Raw genomic sequence first — 12,006 nt, 5'->3', positions numbered from 1 at the left:
TTTTTAGGGGGAGGGGAGTAAGAAATAATGAAAAATGGAATTACAGGATGAAATCCAGTTTCTCTTCCTTAGTGCATAGATACACAGGAATTTCTATTAGGAACATTGTCTGCACAGGCTGTTTCATGCAACATCACCTGATGTTCCCTTCTTTCTTCATGTTCATGGGTTATTATACATGATATTCTTGAGACAGAAAGAGATTATATGGAAGGATATTTTGTTAGAAACACATTTTTGACCTTATGGTATGAATATATAGATATGACATACTATATTATATACAAATAACATGGAGTCCTGTGGCACCTTTTAAAGACTAATACATGTATTAGGGCATAACCTTTCATGTACACAATAGCCACCTGCTACAGAACAGACCCAACAAAGAAAGCAACAGAACGCCACTGGCTGTTCCTTACAGCCCCCAGCTAAAACCTCTTCAACACATCATCAAGGATCTACAGTCCAATCCCTCACTCTCACATACCTTGGGAGGCAGACCAGTCCTTCCTTACAAGACAATCCCCCAGTCTGAAACATACCACCAACCACACACCTCACAACAGAAACACTACCCCAGGAACCAATCCCTCCCACAAACCCTGTTACCAACTCTGTCCACACGTCTACCCTAGTGACACCATCATGGGGCCTAACCATATCAGCCCACACCATCAAAGGGTTCATTCACCTGCTCATCTAATGTGATATATGCCAGTAGTGTCCCTCCGCCATCTATGCTGGACAAACTGGACTGTCTCTACCCAAAAGAATAAATGGACTCCCTCTCCCCAGGGCACCATGCTTCCTGTTGCTGAGTGAAGCAGGACACAGTGGATTTGGCGAGGGCAGCAGAGCAGGCTGCTGGGCTGTTCCAGATCCTGAGGCTGCGGTGAGTGTTCCCTGCCCCGGGTCTTGGCCATATTTGTGTTTGGGAAGGAATTTTGGCTGTCAGTTTGACCCTCTGCGTATGGGTGAGACCCACCAACCAGGCACCCGGGAAAGAATTCTCTGATGTAACTCAAAGCTCTCCCCATCTAGCATCTCATCATGTACATTATGGGCTTGCTTCTCCAGTTTGAGCCATGGAGACATTCACCTTTAATGGGGAAGCTTCCTGGTTCAGTCTAAGATGGCAGCCCTCCCATAGGTGGGCTCACCAGGAATGCAAGCTATGTGCCTCTGGCCTTTGGGACAAGCTTCCTCTGTCCAGAATAAATATAAGCCACTGGTCAGCGAGTGTAATGTGCCCTTCTCTGTACCCAAGCTGCAGAAGGTGTGAGTCTATCTCAGTGCCTGGCTGCAGAGGCTTATGCAGTTAGCTCCAGAGAACCCTGGCTCAGTCCCCTATGTGGGTTAAGCTAATAGCCATCACATGAGCATGGGAAGAGAATACCGTAAGGGGTTAAACAAGTTTCATGGCGAAGAAGAGACTGCTCTAAGCATTCAGGGTTCCTATCAGTAGCCTGTGAACTGTAATTCTAACTGCTGAACATTGGCGCTCTACAGAACATGCTAAGTCTTCAAATAAACATCAGGCTTGTAGACAGAAGTATAACAAATATTTGAAGGGTGCAAACATCAGTGCAGATAGAGAACTATTCAGGGTGGTTTTTCAGGGAGTGTAACTAGAGGAAATGGCATGAAGTTAAGAAAGCAGAAAATGCTTATCTGCTTGGAACCGTGTTAGGAAGCTCTTCAGAACTGCTGCCTCTTTGCAAAATAGGCATGGTGGCTGTTTTTTTCAAATGAGCAGTAGAGCGATGACTTTAAAATAAAGCAGTGGAGTGGATCACTTTAGGGTCCTTCTGTTGAAAGCTGATCCATTTGAGTGGACCCCTGTGCTTGTGGATTTCCCCATGACCTGAGAAATTCTAAGGAACAAACCTAGTTCCTGTCTTATAGTGGTTTTGTGCATGTAAGTTTGGCTTTCGGTAGGTTTTTGCTTTGGCACTGTTGTAGATCGGGGGTTCCCAAAGTGTGCTCCATGGAACCCTGGGGCTCCACGCCATGGATTGAGGAGCGTTGTGAGAAAATATTAATGACAGTTGTAGGACCCTGTTATTTTGTTACTAATTTTCCGATAGCTTTCTTGGGGAAAAAAAATGAAAATAGAATTCCAAAAATGTCTCAGTTTATTTGGGTACTCACTGATCTAAAAATCACAGTATTTTAAGGGCTCCACCAAATTTTCAGGACCCCATAGGAGATCTGCAGCTGTGTCACAGAGTGTCGGGGAGTCCCCAAGCCCTGCACCCCCACAGTGAGATGTGACTGTCAGCCAGCAGGTAGAACAGAAGGTTTATTAGCTCACCGGGACACAGTGTCGCACAGGATCGATGTTAAGATCCAAGAGCAGCCAGTCTTACCCCTCTCGGGGAGAAGGGATCCCGGGCCCTTCTCCGTTTCCTGCTCTAACCCCTTCTCTCATCCTAACCCTGCAAAGACTGCCCTTCCCTCAGGCCCTAGTCCCCAGCCTGCTGTCAGCCCAGGATCTCCTTTGTCTCCCTTCCTCGGCAGGAGTTGTCATCTCCTAGGCCTGGCCCTCAGGTGTCAGAAGCTGAATACACTTCTGCAGTGAGTCATCTCCCCCTCCTTCAGACAGTGTTGCAGCTCCTGGGACAGTAGGAACCACACATGGCAACACAGCAATACAATCCTGGCTACGTCACACCCTGCTATAGACACACTGACACATACAATTATCACAGCTAAGTCCTTCTAGCACGTGGCAAAGGCCTATGAATGACTGGCAGTCTTTTAGTTTACGTAATTTGTGAAAGGGAGAGGGAGAAATGAAGGCATTTGCAATATTTCGTTGTGTTTTTCACGCCCAGTTCTCTACTTCCCCCCACATATGAAGGTATTTTTTAAAAAGCTGTTCCCAGGAAGGGCAGGGTGGCAAGTTGGGCAGAACGGGTCCAGTATTTAAATCTGCCCAGCCCATTCGCTATTAGTTCTTCCCGTCAAAATGACTCCATAGTGATACCAACACAGCTGGGGTGTGTCTGCTCTCATTTGGCAAAGGTATAAGTAATATCCTCATTAACTGGTGGTACTGATAGCTCTGCAAGTGAGGAGCATTTTATCTCATTCCCTCTGTCTCCACCTACGTTAGACCTGGTGTGAGGCAAAATAAGGATCCACACAGCCTTTTGCACCTGTTTACTACATGAATTTCAATAACACCCTTAGTCAAACTGGTCTAACTCTCTGCCTGTTGATAAGCCCTGAGTTACTTACCATCCCTGTGCATCTGTTTGCTCATCTGTAAAATAGGAACTAATAATATCACCTTCCCAGGAAAGTTCATTATGGTTCATAATGCTCTTTTAGACCACTGGATGTATACTTGGTAAGTAAAAGGTCCCCGAGTAATGCTCCCACAAGGGGGCTTTCAGTTGCCTGGTTTTTAAACTCAAATGCTGAGTCTTGCACTTCCAGGGAATTGTTAGGCCCCCAATCTGCAAATGTCTTTGTGCAGGTGTGACGTAGTGGGGGGTACCTTGCTGGTTGCTATGCTGGGGCTGTGGGTGACCCCTACTGGCTGCTGTCTGTAGCACGGCCCAGGAGGGCAGGGGATGAGTCACTAGGCAAGGATCTCTCAACCTGTCCGACCAGCTACCCCCCAAAACAAAGGAGAGAAACAAAGGAAGGTGGAATGCCGCCCCTGGCTGGGGGTGGGGCTGGAAGAGTTTTAGTTTCGGTCTGGGAAGCAGGGGAGAAGGAGCTAGGGAGGGGGCTGGGATTGTAGGGCCCAGCCACCCCCCTCTCAAGGGGGGGCACTGAGGCCTCCTAGCCCAGTTCCTGTAACCAGATTACATCTGTGCTGTGCTGTATCCTGGAGAAACAATAAACTCCCTCTATTCTACTGGCTGGTGGAGTCTGTTTGTGCCACTACGGGGGTGCAGGAGGTGGGGGACCACGACGTGCCGCCACACAGGGTCTTTTTGACTGTGATGCAGATTTGTCTGTACAGGAGAAAGGAACTTCCTGCTCTGAATCCCCACTTCACCCAGGTGTTGTAAGGAGAAATAAATGTTTAGTAATACACGGTGTGTTTAAACTATACCCACTTGCTGACAGAGGGATGTAGATTAGGCACATCTCTATTGCAAAGGAAGCGGGGATTTAAATATCCCGCGTGTCCTTTGAATAGAAATGGCCGCCGCTTTTTTGCAGACGTGGCACTTTGCTGGCAAAAAGCGGCAGTTTAGATGGGGATCGATAGACAAGGAAAGCCTTTTCCGACCGATCCCTTATGCCTCGTGCAACGAGGCATAAGGGATCGGTCGGAAAAAGCTTTCCTTGTCGACCGATCCCAGTCTAGACTGCAGCTTTTTGCCAGCAAAGCACCGCGGTGGCCATTTTTATTCAAATGAAGTGTGGGATATTTAAATCCCCGCTTCATTTGCAATAGCGATGTGCCTAATCTACATCCCTCTGTCAGCAGAGGGATGTAGTTTAGACATGCCCATAGCTACCACGCAGTTCAACCAATACCTTTACACCAGTATAGCATTTCTCCTTCCCATACAGGTCTAAGCTTCCCATACAGTTTCTCCTTCCCATACAGTGTCAAGTTGCTTCATACCAATATCACTGTGCCCATTCTAAGGGGGTTACCCTTTCAGGGCACATCTACATAACAGGGCTAAAGCCAAAATACGCTATGCAACTTGAGCTACATCAATTGCGTAGTTGAAGTCGAATAGCTTATTTCGGCTTTTAGTGCTGTCTACACTGCAAGAAAGAGCACTCTTCCTCCAACTTCCCTTACTTCTCATAAAATGAGGGTTACAGGAGTCAGAATAAGAAGTCTTCCAGCTCAACATTATTTTAACATTGTCGAAATAACTGCTTGTAGTATAGATGCGGACTATGTTATAACGCTGTGGAGTAGATATACCCTAACTGTGCCGGCATAGCACAACTTTAAGGTAGACAAAGCCTAAGATATCAATGTTGTTTTTGTCCCGGGATATGGGAGAGACAGGTTGGGTGAGGTAATACCTTCTAATGGGTAAAAGAGGCGAGCTTACCCAGACCTCTTCACATCTAATACTCTGTGTAAGCTCAAAAATGTCTCTCTCACCCACAGAATTTGATTCAATAAAAATAGAAACATTTGGGGACTGCCGCAGAAGTAAATGGGAGGCCATTGATAATAGGGTCAGCTAGCTTCCATGTAACTCTGTTTGTAGGAGTAGAATCCTAATTATACTCCTGCGTGGGCCACACAACTTTTAGTATTTGCCTGAGAATTTTATGACTGCAACGTTCAATTAGGAACCACTGTGTGCAAAGTAAATATTGTGTGATGTTTTGTGGACTCTGAGTAGCTTTATGACAATGAGCTTCCTGAAAATTAAAAGGAAGCGGCAATTGGTCCTGATTGTATTCATTCCAGTTGTGGTCTTTTGCAGGCTGTGGCTTCCATCCCATCCCAACTCAATACGTTTCAAGTAAATATCACACTTCAACATGTGTATGAGGGCAATGGGAGGATTTTTATTATAAGACTTTGAGAGAAAAATAGCTACTGAAATCAATGGTGCCAGGAGACCGGCCTGCTTGACGGCATTTTTTATGACAGCAGGTGTATGAATATTTCATTGATTATGTTTTCTGTAGAGGAAGAAAATACATCAAGGAGTTTCATTTTCTAAGGCAAAAGCAAATCAAAGAAACCTATAACAAGAAAATAAATGTTGGTGCATTTCCAGGGTGGTGTGTCTCTGTGTTCCCCCTTGTTATTTAGAATGCAGCGCCTCATTTCTCTGCCACGTTTATAGTAGTTAAAAATGGAATAAAAACCTCACATATTGCATACTGCATCTGTGCAATTTATGTGCCACTAATCTGTGTACTAATGAAACAACTAAATAAAGGTCCCAGGTCAGTGACTGCATCAGTATTTTTTACCTAGCAGAAAATAAATGTTGACTTACCGGCATTAGTGGAGGGAGAAATATTATGGCACAAATTTGAAACATTGATGCTTTTCATTTCCTGCTTCCAAGAAGCTGGAGCCCAATCTGCTCTCTTTGAAGTCATGTTCACATTCAGCAAAGAAAACATCAGTAGAAAGTGCCTTGGGTGAAATCACTAAGTGAGCCAGGATTTCATCCTTATATCCAGACAGCTGAGTTGCTATATTGGCTCCTAGTCCTGCAGTGGGATCCTGACCCTAGGCCCAATTGCAGAATCAGAGCCATAGAAACATTTAACTTCATATCCACATCTCATTTCATTATTCTGATGTCACCTGAGTGTTAATTTCCGCATTTATGCTTGTGCATCCAAAATTAGAATTGGGCCTATGTAGTTCCTTCTTTCCCGTGCCAGTCTGGTTCTTGTGGCTTCGTATGTTTAGTTGATCTGTATGGAGAAGGTTCTGGCTTTCAAAGAACAGTTGAGGGAAGCAGCATGTTAATATCATAATCTTATTTATAAGTATTGTGGCTACAGTGCAAAAAGTTTTCTTCCTAATTTCTCTAGAAGCATAATATTGTTTCTTCTGTTAATATTGCTGGCTCAATTGTTGGTAAACTGGACTTGCAACTGATATAGCTGAGAGACCTTAAGATTCCTTATGAAGAACGAGATGCAGGAGATGGAAAATACCATATTATGAAATAACTGGCAGTTAAACTGAGGTCAGAACTAAATTTGTTTTTAAAAATAAGTCTCTACAAACCATCCTGAGAGGGGGGGAGAGAGATGATTGCCTGTGAATGAATCACTGTGCCTTTCCTAGGGATCAAGCACTGATTTAGCTTCATCTCTCTTTAGTCTTCTCAAACAATCTGAGTTAAAGGAAAAATAAATGACAGCATGTTCCCATACAGGATGGAGGTAATCAGTCAATTATGGAGAACAAAGGAAGATTTCCACATCAAGGCAATATAGATCCAAGGCAGGTTTATCATGCTGGTGATTGTTGATGTGATTCTGATGTGGAGATATGAAAACGGGACAAGAGACTTGATGCTGCCAGTTGAACCTCTCTAGTCCAGCAACATCCGTGGTCCGGCATGATTTTAGTTAGCCAGATGTCTGCTTACTACGGGTGTGACTGATTTTTCCTGTGGTCCCGTAAAATTTGTTTAGAGCCACCAGTCCTGGCTCAGTGTTCTGTGCTGTTATTTAGCTCTAACTTATCCCTAAATGTCTTCAAACAGCCCAGCAAGCAGTGGAAGTGTTAGTACTGCTGCTAGACAATATTGACCTCCCATGGTTCGGCACATTATCTGGTTTGGCACGGGTCAGATCCCCAGCGTGCTGGACTAGAGAGGTTCGACCTGTATTTTAAAATGTCGTGGCTGGATACTCCTAGGCAGTGGTGAGGTTGTAAAAGGGAATGAACCCTGAAGTGGAAAGATCAAGGTGATCTATGCCAGAGGTATAAGCTACTGAGAGTTTCTGAAGAAATGCCATTTCCTAGTTAATAAAAAATTGCAGGGGGTCATTAAAATGCGTGGCGACAAGTGTATTACCTTTGTACTTACTGCCTGGGAGCCTTAATGGACCAGCAAGCCTTATGGGCTTTATTCAGCATCTTGCAAAATTGTAATGTGCCTTAAATATTAAATGAACCAATTTGTCTTGACAGCTGGGTATGGGATTAAACTCACTGTAGAACAGAAGTCCAGTGAAGATTGTAAGACTTGCCGTGCTGGGATCAGACCAGTACTTCCTTTGTCTAGTGTCCTGCCACTGGCAATGGCCTGGAAGCAGCAAGACCGACAGCAAGATGCAGGGACAAGGGGAGGGACCCAGCATGGTGCTCTAGAAAGAGGCGGGACCTTGGGCAGAACGGGCGGGGTTGGGGATAGCCAGCCTGCAGCGCTGCTTGGAGTGTACCATGCCACAACTCTCTGTCACCACCCCTGCAGCCCTCACAGCTGTCAAGAGTGCGGCGCTCCAACAACAATTCAAAGGGCCCAGGGTTCTGGCCACCTCTGCTGTTGCTTTGAATAGCCGGGCCCTGGGGCAATTGCCCCTTTTGCCCCATGTCTGCGGGCAGAGCTTGTGTAAGCAGAGCTCTGTGTAAGCGCCAAAGTGTGTTTCTTTCACCCACAGAAGGACGTGCAATCAAAGAAATTACATCACCCACCTTGTCTCTGTCTTGGGACCCAGCATGGCTACAGCACAGCTAACAATAATAGTCACTAAAGGCTACTTTGGAAAAAGGTTCACGATATCCTGAATTAGTATTTCATTTACTGCCAGGAAAGTTTCTTTCTAACCTCCATTAGTGAAACGTTGACTCCTGCCCCAGAAGCGTGAGGATTTAGATTCCCTTTTAACACTCTTGCCTCTAATTTTTAATCTGCTCTTACTCTGATCTTTTTTCAGTGCCCCAAGTGCCTGAAACCTCCTGGATTTGGTTAGAGGTTGATAGGCCACACGCACATGCCTGGCTCCAAACAGCTGATCATAAGGACCCTCGGGTTGTAAATGTTTCTTTCTGATCAGCCGTCATTCAGTGTTTTATGTCATTGCTGCCCATCCAGGAGCCTCGTACAGTTTTTACAAACATTGAATGCCTGAGGCTTGTGAAGCTTAGGGCTATCTTGTTCCCATTTCAGAGACGATGAAGCTGAGTCACGGAGCCCTGGCATGACTTGCTCATGTCACATAGGACATCACTGGCCAACCTGTGTATGGATCCTGTTCAGCCTTACACTTCAGCAGGGGCGGCCCGTGAGTATAGGCCAACTCAGCCGTCACCTAGGGCGCCGCCTTCAATGGGGCGCCCGATGATGACGTCATACCATTGACGGCCATGCAGGCAGGGACTATGATGTAGTGTCAGTACCTTGCTGGTTGCTGTGCTTGGGCTGTGGGCCGTGAATGACCCCTACTGGCCTCTGTCTGTAAGCACTGCCCAGCGGGGGACGGCTTGAGGGCCCCCATGACAGTGACCGAACCGGTTCTACCGGTTAAGAGAAGGGACAGAACAAAGGAAGTGAGAGTGCGGGGGAAGAGTCCGTTTCTGGCTGGAATCATGAAGGAGAGAGACTAAGGAGTGGGGCTGGGAGTCTAGAGGCCTAGGCACCCCATTTCAAGGGGTCTGATGCATCCTGGTCCAAACTCCTGTAGCCATGTCGCGTCTAGTCTGTGCTGTATCCTGGAAAAGCAATAAACCCTCTCTATTCTACTGGTTGGCGGAGTCTGTTCTTGCCGCTGCAGGGCTGCGTGATCAGGGGGAACCCCAACGCACTGTCTCACAAACCTTCTTCCCTTTCCAGGCCAGTGTTCTCCCAAACAGTGTCTCATGGCAGGCAAATGATGTGGCAGCGCCACGCACTCAAAATGGCCCATCTGTTCCTCTGAGTGCAGGGCAGGCTTCCTTTATCATCTTCACACTGGGCTGGGATTAGACTGGCAGCACCAGAGTGGGTGGTCAGTGCCATTGTTCCTTCTGATTTTTTCCTTCCATGTGTGGAATACATTTTGCTATGTGCACTCAGTCATGTGTGGATGTGCACTACCAGTAGAAACCCATGCCACTGACTCTGGGTGCTCTGCTAATCAGCTGGGCGGCATTTGAGTCTCTCTTGGGTGCCACCCAAACAATCAGCTTACAGGGAACGCTGGTCACTGCCACTTCAGTGGGGTAAGCAGGAAAAGGATACTGGCCAATGGATTTGGACTGTGGATGGGTCACAGAAAAGTTCCAAAATGCAGTTGCTGGGTAACTCTAATACAAAGTTTTGAAACCACTTGCCTAGACTACTCTGCAGTGGGTATGAAATATGCATGCAAGGGGCGCCGTTTGCTGTTGGATACCACACAAATCACCACAGCTTGTCCGAATTCTGTGGATGGCATGGAAGAAACTACATGAAGTACCTATTGTCCACTGGAGACTTGTTAAGGGTGAACAATGCACATTTACATAGTGGAACTGTGAGTGGGGGCAAGTGGGAAGGAAAAGCTTATGTAGCAACATGGCAGGAATAAGAGAGAGAATTTTCAAGAGTCAGTCCAGAAAATTGAGCTCTGCAGATGTTTTGCAGAGCGCTTTTGGAAAAACCGCAATTCTGGGAACGGCATTATAGAGGCACCTGAGGCTGCCAGATATTTGTAATTTGGTGGGGTCAGCTTTAAATTGCAGTAATTAAAAAAAAAAAAGCAGCCAAAAACAGAAGCGTCCATACATGGTAAAGCAGAAATGCTTGTAAAGAGTCTTTTTTAAAGAAAAATCTATACCTTCGTGAAAGCTGAATACGTTTTCATAATCTTAACTCACCAAGAGACATGAAACCCCACAACAAATGTCCCCCTGCCCCACACCTTTTGTGACAGCTCAAAATTCAGCTAAGAGGCATGTCTATAAAAATGCCCTGTGTTTGAGCTCACCTCTCGTGCCATTTTTTTGCTTGCTGCAAATTAAATCAGCTGAGAAGAGCTTTGAAAATCCAAAGATATCCACTTTATATCAACAGGCATCTGCATCCATTCATATGGATTTCCACAGCTCATTTTTTGCAGATACGGCTGTGGAGGCAGATGCAAATTTTGTATCTTAGAACCCAGCACGTTTGTGGATATCTACGGGTATCCGCATTTGCGGATGTGGATATCCATGGATCATTTTTGTAGATGAGGATGCAGATACCATCTGCCTAGGACTTTATAGCTGAGTTATAAATACAAGGTGTTTACAGAAGGGACAGCAAAAGACCCTTACTTCTAAGTGTTGGAGTGGGAGCTGCTTAAATAAATGTGATAGAGAAGCAATGACTTACTTGCCTTTACTGACGCATATTAAAGCTGCTCCTGGGGGAATTCTGCACCAAAAAATGAACAGTTCTGCAAATTGTATTTGTCAAAATAACCCTGTACAGTCATGCCAGTTTCAGTGTAGTAATTTATTTGAAAATAGGGATGTTATGCTTACTGTCAACTGGCAGCCCTGTGGGGCCAGTGGCTGGCAGCCCCGTGGGTGGGAGGCCGCTCCAGCGCAGCTGGGCTAGAGCGTCCCCCAATCTGCGTGATCCTGCTTATTCGGTTAAACGATTGATGTGACGCTTAACCGATTAATTGATTAAATGGGATTTTACATCCCTATTTCAAAATACCTGTCAACAATACAGACACACTCACAAATTCCCCTAGGAATAGAGTGATAGGAACCCCCTATGACAACGCAATTTGATGCACTTAGTTACCTTGCCACAGGAAAAATGGCAGCCCGTTCAGTTCCATGTAACTTGTGAATCTTAAGGCAGTGAAATAGGAAGTTTGCATTCTTAGTGCTGCTCCTTCTGAATGCAGATTGCAGAGGAGGAAAAGGTGGAATTCCCCTTTTGATGTTCAAGCTACATGCAAGTCCTTATTATATAATTTTGTAGTCGTATTATTTCTTAGCGTGTGTGGGTGGAGAAATGGCAAAGTCAAAATTATTTGCTACACACAAATATTGTCATCGTACATGGAAGGCAAAATAAACTGTTGGAAAGATCTTACAGCCTTGACTTTCAAGTATGTGTGAGAACACACACACTTACTTATAAAGGACCACATCAGAGATCACGAATCTAGAATGAACCCCTAGACTGAACCCCTCACTACCTGTGCATAAAAATGTTGTCTGCCGCTTGAGCTAAGGGAGGATCATGGCCCTAATGCAGGGGTAGGTAATAATTTGTGCAGAGGGGCCACTTCATGAATTTTGGAAGTGGTCGTGGGGCAGGGCTTCGGGTGGAAGGGGCGGGGCCTCAGGTGGAAGGTGTTCCCTTTAGGTGTGGCCTGTCCCTGGTGGGGGGAGGAGATTTTGCATACTCCCCCTTTCTCAAGGTCTCAATTGGCCTGGGGAGCGAGGGAATGGCAGGGTGGCCACAGGCTGCATCAAATGGTTTGACAGGCCAGATCTGAACTCTATCTTTCGCACCCCTGCCCTAGTGGTATCAGTAATTTTCCTAGATAGGGGATATGTAGCATGCATGCTCAAGCAGTGGATTGCACGTTTACACATGCAAGTATATGCCT

General features: G+C 45.8%; 1 protein-coding gene across 2 annotated transcripts in view; it reads left to right on the top strand.

Moving 5' to 3' along the window:
* FRMD4B (FERM domain containing 4B) overlaps positions 1-12,006 on the top strand; it is a 229,673-nt gene that overhangs the window by 14,817 nt on the left and 202,850 nt on the right. Inside the window, exon 2 of one of the 2 annotated variants that reach the window (XM_075938572.1) lies at positions 799-895. The exons of the other annotated variant lie outside the window; for it this stretch is intronic. The gene's annotated coding sequence lies outside the window, so the exon portion shown is untranslated. The remainder of the gene's footprint in view (positions 1-798; positions 896-12,006) is intronic. 2 annotated transcript variants of the gene reach the window in all.

Source organism: Pelodiscus sinensis, chromosome 11, assembly GCF_049634645.1.
Source record: "Pelodiscus sinensis isolate JC-2024 chromosome 11, ASM4963464v1, whole genome shotgun sequence".
Taxonomy (NCBI): Eukaryota; Metazoa; Chordata; order Testudines; family Trionychidae; genus Pelodiscus; species Pelodiscus sinensis.
This window is presented reverse-complemented; position numbering and strand designations above follow the sequence as displayed.